Consider the following 9,119-nt stretch of genomic DNA (forward strand, 5'->3'; position numbering starts at 1 on the left):
CACTCCCCACCACCTATTGCCCTGGGCAGTTCTCTCACTTGTACGGAGCTTCTCAAACCTCCCTGCTTGTGAAACACAGACTGCTGACCCGCACTCCCTCCAAGCAGAGTGTCTGAGCCAGCGGGTCTGGGTCGGGCCCCAGAAGCTGCATTTCTCACAAGTTTCAAGGTGCTGCTGTAGCTGGTCTCGGAAACAGACTGAGGACGACGGCGCGAGTGAATTACAGTGTGGCTTCGTTTTTACCCCGATCGCTCTCTCTTGGCATCTCAGGCCCAGGTGGCCGTCTCCTCTCGTAACCTCACTGATGGGAAAGCCCAGGGCACACGCGCCCCGCCCCCCTGACTCTGAACGTAACAGCTGCAAAAACACTGACACCGCCCCTCCCAAACCATGAAGAACGGCAATTGTGAAGAATGATTTGATTTAGAAATTGTATCAGTTGCCGTGAAAGTTAATCTTTGAAAAAGTTAAATAGTACAGACGGTTCCTGCAAACCAACCACGAACACTTTTCAAGAACAGAGCGAAGACGCTAAGAACCAGAATGACACGACTTGGTCACGTTCCCAGGTCCCTTCAGTGAGACCTGCCAACACACCAGGAAAACGAGCGTTAGGCCAAATCCGCTTCTGACCATCACTTCTAGTTTTTATTGAATTAAAATTATATTCTACTGCATGGCCATCGGCAGGGGCTCAAAAACGTGCTTAATCACTGTGAAAGCGTTCAGAAACGACCAAGTCTGACTGCGTACGAGGCTGGAACCAACTCTCTGCAGGAGGATTCTGCTCGCCCAAGGATGCAAAAGGCGCTACTATCTCCCTGACCCTCTGCCTCGGGAGAGCTCCTCCCTGCTGGGTAAGAGGATACCCCTGCTCTCGACAACAGGTCGGTTGAGCAGGCAGCCCGGAATCCCACTGCCGGGAAACCTGACCCCACGGGCATGAATGTGCCGTCTGTCCCTCTCCGATGGCAAAGACTGAATTCAAGAGTAAGGCTCAGAGCTCCTCTCGGGGCTGCGAGGCTGGGTGGGGGCCGATCGCTCGCTTCAGTGACTGCCAGCTGCACCCCTGCCATCTTCGGCTGAATGAGAAGACTGTCTGGAAACTCCCAACACAACAGCGGAGCTGTATCAGAGGCGACCAAGTAGGGCCGTGGATATCTCGCCAGTTCCTGCTTTGAGAATCATTGTCGGCCTCTGGTTCCAGCTCCATGGACGCGCGAACTCAAGTTCCCTTAGAGGCCGGCATCCAAAGCGGGCCTGAGGCTCCCTCCCTGCGGCCGGCAGAAAGGATCCTGCCAGCAGGTGGGCGCTGAGCAGAGCACAGCCTGAAAGCCATCCCCCAGGGGATCTGTGTGGCGACTGTAGATGACCCCAGAGACTGGTGTCCACGGCCACTTAGGGGGCAGGGCTGGGGACGCTGAGTCACGACAGGCCAGCCCAGCACAATGAAGAATGTCCTGCTCCAAAAAACACGCCTAGAGGGCGCCACTGAGAAACCGCTCTAGAAGCAGCAGGAGCTCGGAGGTCAGAAAGGCTTGGATTTCCAACTGCATACACTAACCTCGGGATCCTGGGCAAATTTACCAACCCAGTGGTCCCCCTGTTTCTGTGATGAAAACCATGGTAACTGCATAACTTGCAGGGCAGTTGTAAGAAGCAGACGGAACATATATAATACATGTCATTATGGGTTGAATTGTGTCCCCGCAAAAGATAAGGGTTCCTGCCCCTTAAGGAGCTCAAAGCCTAGTGGGGTGTGATGACGGTGGTGGTGTTGTTGGTGTTTATGGTGATGGTGATGATGTGGTGGTGTTGATGGTGGCGATAGTGAACACAATGGTGGTGACAGTGGTCATGATGATGACACAGTCGTGGCTGACATGTATTGACTCCTAAATGCCAGAAACTGTGCTAACTACATCTGCCTTCAACACAACCACGAGTGGAGAGTCTTATTATTATTATAATCATTATTATTGATATAGTGTGATTATTGTATCAATAACTATAATGAATATATAATTATATGTTAAAATACAATGTAATAACAATTATTACTATTCCCATTTTCCAGATGAGCAAGTTGAGCCTCCGAGACTCACGTAACTACCCCAAGGTCGCGTGTCTAGAAAATGGTGGAGGTTCGATCCGAACCCAAGCTGTATCGGCCCGGCTCCGAAGTCCTCGCTATCTAACTGACACGTCATTTCCTCTCTGTGCCCGCGGCACCTCAGTGCGGACAAATCATAAAATACCAGACGTCTAGTCACTGAGAAAACAGAAGAGAATACTTACGTTCAGGTCCTCTGTGGACCAGGGACATACTGCCTTTGTTCAGATTTTCCAATGACCTGGCAATTCGCCCCAATGTTAAATGTTGACAGTTACAAGGGAGAAGCAGTTTCACCTCCATCGCGAGGGACACTATTTGGGAGACGCTACTTTTTTCAAAGAAGTAAAGGCTACGCTCCGAGATACTCTGAAAAATAGACAACGTCACAGGTCTCAAGGCATGTGGTGCTGTGCAGATTAGCTGTGGACGTGCCTCCCAGAAAAAGCAGGGGAGCGCCATGGATGTGGTGTCCTTTCTTCTACTTAACAGCTGGGCTTCAGGGAGGATGGACAAAAGAAAACCCCCGAAGAACAACAGAGCACTTCAAACAAAGATTTTCACCCTGGTGTGAATTCACAAGACTAACAAGATTTTGGAACAGGCTCCTCAGCCAGCAATGGTGACAGTGGTGGACCGGTGGCAGGACCCTGGCCAGCAATGGTGACAGTGGTGGACCGGTGGCAGGACCCTGGACACAAAGGAAGGTTCTGACCATGAGCCCAAGTTCACCGAGCAGGGAGACGCAGGGACCTGGACGCCAGCTGACAGATGAGTGGCTCCAGCGTGGGCTAAGTGATGACACCAACCTAACAACTCAACCCCCAAACAGATGCCCCCATCGTCCCTCCCTGCCCCTCCCCTCCTGCTCCCCGATCTCAGCGGCTGCCCCTCCTCCCATGCCACAAACCCAGGAGGACCTCTTGACTCCGTCCTGTCCCGCAGCTTCCGGACTGGTCTGCATTAATCCATGACCTCGGATGTGTGAGTCCTCATCTGTCCCACCTCCACTGCCCAGCAGCCCCAAGCCTTTCTCACCAGGTCACTCCAGCGGCCACTGCACTGAGCTCACCCCATGTCCCTCGGGCCCACACAACCTGACTCCCTGAGCGGCTGCCAGGGTCCCCTCTCAAGCCAATAACTCCCCACATCCTGCCTGTTGGTACCACCTCTGTCCTGGCCCCAACCCCACACGTGTGTGCACTGGCACACACACACATGCACACGCACATGAAAACATACACACACACGTGTACACAAACGCGTAAGGACACAAATACAAACACACATGTATACCTGTACATACACACATGCGAACACATATACACACACAGACACACACACATATGCACAGACAAACACACGCGCGCACACACACTCCAGCAACGCGCGGGCAGTCCTCGGGAAAGCCAGGCCACGTGCGCCCCCAGCCTCCAGCACCTGTGCACCTGTGCTTCCAGCTGGCCGTCCCCTCCCCACCTCGTCTACCAGCTGAAACTGCACTCACACCTCCCACGGGGTCAGGGACTCACCCTCTCTCTGGTCTCCCAGCTGAGCTGACCGCTGGGCTCCCCGAGTTGAACCCATAGCCCACGGACCATTCAAGCTAATCCGGCTGCCCCCTGCCCCCTCCTGTCCAGCCTGCAGGTCACAGCCTCTCCGTCCCGCATTTCTTGTCTCCTGGGAGGTGGGACACGCATGTATTCCTCCTCCCTCTCTCCTGACACGCAGGTAGGAGTTGGTACCTGTCACTCACTGATCTCCTCCTGCGACAGCCCAAATGCCAGGACATCCAGATGCATCTCAAGGCCGCCCGGTGGGTCTGGCTGAGCTGCGTGGCTTAAGACACAGGACACTTGCGAGAGGACGTAAGGGCATCTCCAAGACCCACATCAGAGTGCTTCTCGCTTACGTCCTGACAAGCATAGCGCTCAACACGGGAGCTGCGTGGTTTGGAAATGGGAGGCGCAGAGACGTGCACACTCTAACAGAGAGAGAAGGGGTTGTGACCGGCATCAGCCCGGATGACAGGAGGGCAGCCGGCATCCAGGAAGCTCCGAGGACGCCCGCAGGCCAGCCTCAGCATCCTCCAGAGGGAGGCACGTTCAAGCCCAGGTAACCATCTACGTCCTCCTCCAAGATGCACCCATTCACATCCCCCACCCTCTCCCTCTCCCGGCTCCTGGCACCACCGGCATTCGGCTGGCGAGAGCGCCCCCTGGCCCTCCGAGCTGCTGCGTGACGACAGGGTTTATGTCCTGTTCTTGGCACAACCATACCTGATGTCCCTGCAGCTCAGTGGATGTCACTGGAACTGAACTGCACTGAACACAAAGTTCCATACGTGGAACCGTCCTGGGTGACAGAACCCGGCAGGAAAGCAAGGTCGCCACGGGATCAGGAAGAGGATGGTGGGAGCTACCATTTCTCGGGGCCCCGCATTGCATCAAGTGCACCGAGGCCTCATCAGCTCCTTGAACGACCCAAAAATCCTGAGAGGAGAGACACACCACCAAAGTGGGCAGAGCTGCGGTCGGCGTGCAGTCAACACGCACGAAACTCTGGCCCTTCCGCTGGTAGAGCTCATGGTCAAACTGAAATCTACAGTGAAGAGAGTGAGAGAAATCCTACATGGCCAACGTGAGCTGTAGCTATTCTGCAAGACATGAGGCTAAACCTGAAATACCTGGACTCAAGGAGAGGCACCCTGGCCCTGGAGACAGAGAGAGACAGGCGCCCAGCCTGGGTGAACCAGGCAAGACCCTGGATCTGTGTGTATGAGTCAGCTTGGGCCACTGTAACAAAACACCACAGCCGGGGGGCTTAAACAACAGACATGTACTGTCTCCAGTCCTGGAGGCTAGAATCCAAGATCCAGGTGTGGGCAGGGCTGGGTCCTCCTGAGGCCTCTCTCCTCGGCGTGTAGACGGCCGTCTTCTCCCTGTGTCCTCGCGGGGTCGTCCCTCTGTGTGCGTCTGTGTCCTGACCTCCTCTTCTTATAAGGACACCAAGTCCTATGGGATTAGGGCCCCACCCCAGTGACCTCGTTTCACCTTATCCATCTCTTTAAAGATCCTCCTCTCCAAATACAGTCACCTTCTGAGGTGTTGGGCATCAGGACTCCAACATATGAATTTTACGGGGACACAAGGCAGCCCATCACACTGTGACCACGGTCAAGCCTCTGCCACACACAGAGGGCCACACTGGGCCGTGTCTGTGTGGCCAACTAGCTCACAGGATCCACAGAGGGTCACACAACCTGGTGCCTTGGGGTCACGTGTATCTACCGGAGGGGCTGGCCCGTGGGGCAGAAGCAGGCAGAAGTTGGACAGGCTGTTCTGATTCACAAAAACACGGCAAGAGGATTCTATGTAAGAGAGTAAATTGCTCTCCAAATCTGTCCTGGGCCCTGCAGAACAGAAATGATGACAATGGTTGTTTTGTAAGATGTCAGAAGGGTAAGACGTGTCTAGACAAAGCTTGAGGAATGGTAAATATTACACTGTGTAAAATGTCTGTTGTTAGTGAGCCGTCTGGAGGCCAAGGGAAGAAGCAACAACACGGGTTGGATTACACCATCTATTCAGATCACCTCCCCCGCCACAGCTGCTCACTCATGGTCTTCAGGTGAGACTTAAATCCAGCTCACTCTTGACTTCCTCCCAGAAAAGGCGAGAACGAGGGGGTGGCCTGACAAAGCATTCAGGGGTCATGGTGCCGAGGGAGCCCCCTGCATCACCCCCGTTCACCTGCTCAGGATACAGAGCTGGAAACACGGACCGCAGTGCATTCAGGAGGAACGCAAGATCTCCTGAAAGAAATCCCAGTTTCTGAGCACATCATTCATTGCAAAAGAAGCACATTTCACATCATCGTCAATTCTTTCGGGATGCATTTCAAAGGCCCTTGATACACAGAACCTGCCGGGAGTCATTTAAAGGGGCATCGAGGGGCGGCTGGCCTCTAACGGCTGTTCACGCGCCATCTGCAGACCCGCCAACCTCTGCCCCCCAGGACTGTGAGGGGGCAGTTTCCGAATGCAATCGTCCAAATGAAACAATGCTTTTTGCCGCGGACAAACACCCACCAGGCTGCACCTGTGGTGGAAAACATGGAGACGCTGGCACGGGTAACACACGAAAGGATGTATGTGGAACGGGGGAGACAGTGGGTGACTGTGACCGAGAAGGACAGCCTGGCCCAAGGAAGCTGATGGCCAGGAACCACACTAGTGCTTCTGAAGGTTTAAACACTAAAGGCCAAAGTGGCTGTGGATTAGGGTTAGGGTTTTTCCAGTCGGAATAACATTTTCCAAAGAATAAATGCTTGACAGCAGCCCCGGATGCTTTGGTGAAGTGGTGGGTGGACCGTGCATCCTGGTGACCTTTAAGGGGCCAGCTAGTGGTCCTCTGCGGCTGTCAAGGCCATAGTCACTGAGAGGCACTAGTTGGGCTCTGTCAGAGACTCACACCCTCCCTGGAGGTGAGCTCACTTTCCTCTGTTGGTCCCCACGATTTCAGGCAGGCTCAGAGCAAAGCAGAGGATATGATGCTGGCTAAAGAGGTCCTCCTAGAAGCAGTAAGTGGAGGTGGGTAAGGGCAGGCGGGGGAGAATTAAATCGTCCTGACCGCAGACACAAAGCACTCACTGTGCGCCTGCCAGCCCAGCAAAGAAAGCACGTCAAACGCACCCTCTTCTTAGGTTCTCCTGGAGGAGGTGCGAGCAGCCCCAAGCCCAAAGAGGAACGCCGTAAACCCTAGGAACTGCTCCCCACGTCACACAGCTGCCAGAGGCGGGTCTGGAATGAATGGACCAGAGGGCTGATGAGCTTCCACTTGGTCCCACTGCACAGGATGGAGCCGCAAATCGGGAGGGTTCACCAGGCGGGGCCACGAAGTGGATTCCAGGCAGAGAAAGGGAGACAGGGGAGGCGGTGGCCACATCACATGGGGACAGATGCTGTGCGGACCGAGTGGAATTAAGAGCTCCTGTCTGTCCGCCCAGAGAGGAGGGCTGTGGGCAGAACAGTCAGAACCGGGAGGGAAGGAGCCACGGAAACGCAACCACAGAGTAAAGGTGCTAGAAAAGAGCCTCACCCTCGGCACTAATGCAGGAAATTAACTTCTGATGACTCGTGCCCTCTTACTGCCACTTTCTGGATCATTTGATCAGCCCGGGACATCAGGGAAGGAGGAGAGCTCTGCTCTTCCCCAGGGTGACCTTTGAACCACAATATTCTCACCACACTGTGGGGTTTACAAAGCTTTTGACAGAATGTGTAATAATTCCAGACCCAGGCATTCGTTTCTCGACAGGATTTAAGTGGGTTTTGACAGCAAGCTTAAACAGAAGAGCACACCAAGCCAGACGTGTGTCGCTTGGGCCCCTGAGACCGCGTGAGCCGGCCTGACCACTCTCGTGTACGGAACGTTAGCCTCACAGCTAACAGGGAGACGCAGCACGGAACCCTTACAGCACACAGAGCTGGGGCTGGTTAAATAGGCTTTTTGCTTCTTCATGATACGTATGAAGATAAAGCTCCTCTCCGCCTTTGGCAAGCTGCCCCGTGCCATGAATGGTAACCAGCGCACTCGGGGCCTGACTTTCTTGCAGGCCTTTCACAGGAGGGCCCTTGAGCTTTCCCACGACCCAGCAATCCCACTACCGGGCATATACCCTGAGAAAACCATAATTCAAAAAGAGTCATGTACCAAAATGTTCACTGCAGCTCTATTTACAATAGCCAGGACATGGAAGCAACCTAAGTGTCCATCATCGGATGAATGGATAAAGAAGATGTGGCACATATATGCAATGGCATATTACTCAGCCATGAAAAGGAACGAAACTGAGCTATTTGTAGTGAGGTGGATGGACCTAGAGACTGTCATACAGAGCGAAGTCAGTCAGAAATAGAAAAACAAATACCGTATGCTAACACATATTTATGGAATTTAAGAAAAAATGTCATAAAGAACCTAGGGGTAAGACAGAAATAAAGACGCAGACCTACTAGAGAATGGACTTGAGGACATGGGGAGGGGGAAGGGTAAGCTGTGACAAAGTGAGAGAGCGGCATGGACATATATACACTACCAGACGTAAGGTAGATAGCTAGTGGGAAGCAGCCGCATGGCACAGGGAGATCAGCTCGGTGCTTTGTGACCACCTAGAGGGGTGGGATAGGGAGGGTGGGAGGGAGACGCAAGAGGGAAGAGATATGGGAACATATGTATATGTATAACTGATTCACTTTGTTATAAAGCAGAAACTGACACACCATTGTAAAGCAATTACACTCTAATAATGATGTTAAAATTAATTAATTTTTTTAAAAAAATGACGGGCTTCCCTGGTGGCGCAGTGGTTGAGAGTCCGCCTGCCAATGCAGGGGACACGGGTTCGTGCCCCGGTCCGGGAGGATCCCACATGCCGCGGAGCGGCTGGGCCCGTGAGCCATGGCTGCTGAGCCTGCGCGTCCGGAGCCTATGCTCTGCGACGGGAGAGGCCACAGCAGTGAGAGGCCCGCGTACCGCAAAAAATAAATAAATAAATAAATAAATAAATCAAATAATGACCTTGCTTTGCCGAAAAAACAATAAGGACAATGAGGCTGATTATCACCACATCACAGAGAAAATGGAGGCAGAGGGGAGTGAAAGGGTGTGGGGAGGTGGGCTCTCTCTGGCTTTACCAAGCAATGAATGAAACCACAAGATGACACCGTTCCATGCTTTTACCCCCTCAACGTGATCCAGATGCACACGACAAAGGACATAACAGAGCTGCTGAAAGTAGAGAGCAAAAATCCAAAAAAATATTTCTGTAATGCCAAGAGGGCAGATGGATGGATGGATGGATGGGGGGATGGATGAGTGGATGGATGGATGGATGGGTGGATGGATGGATGGATGGGTGGATGGATGGATGGATGGATGGATGGATGGATGAGTGGGTGGATGGATGGGTGGATGGATGGGTGGATGGGTGGATGGATGGGTGG

The sequence above is a fragment of the Aethalodelphis obliquidens genome, unplaced genomic scaffold (assembly GCF_003676395.1).
Source record: "Aethalodelphis obliquidens isolate GAN/ISIS:26980383/991018 unplaced genomic scaffold, ASM367639v1 scaffold69, whole genome shotgun sequence".
Lineage (NCBI taxonomy): Eukaryota > Metazoa > Chordata > Mammalia > Artiodactyla > Delphinidae > Aethalodelphis > Aethalodelphis obliquidens.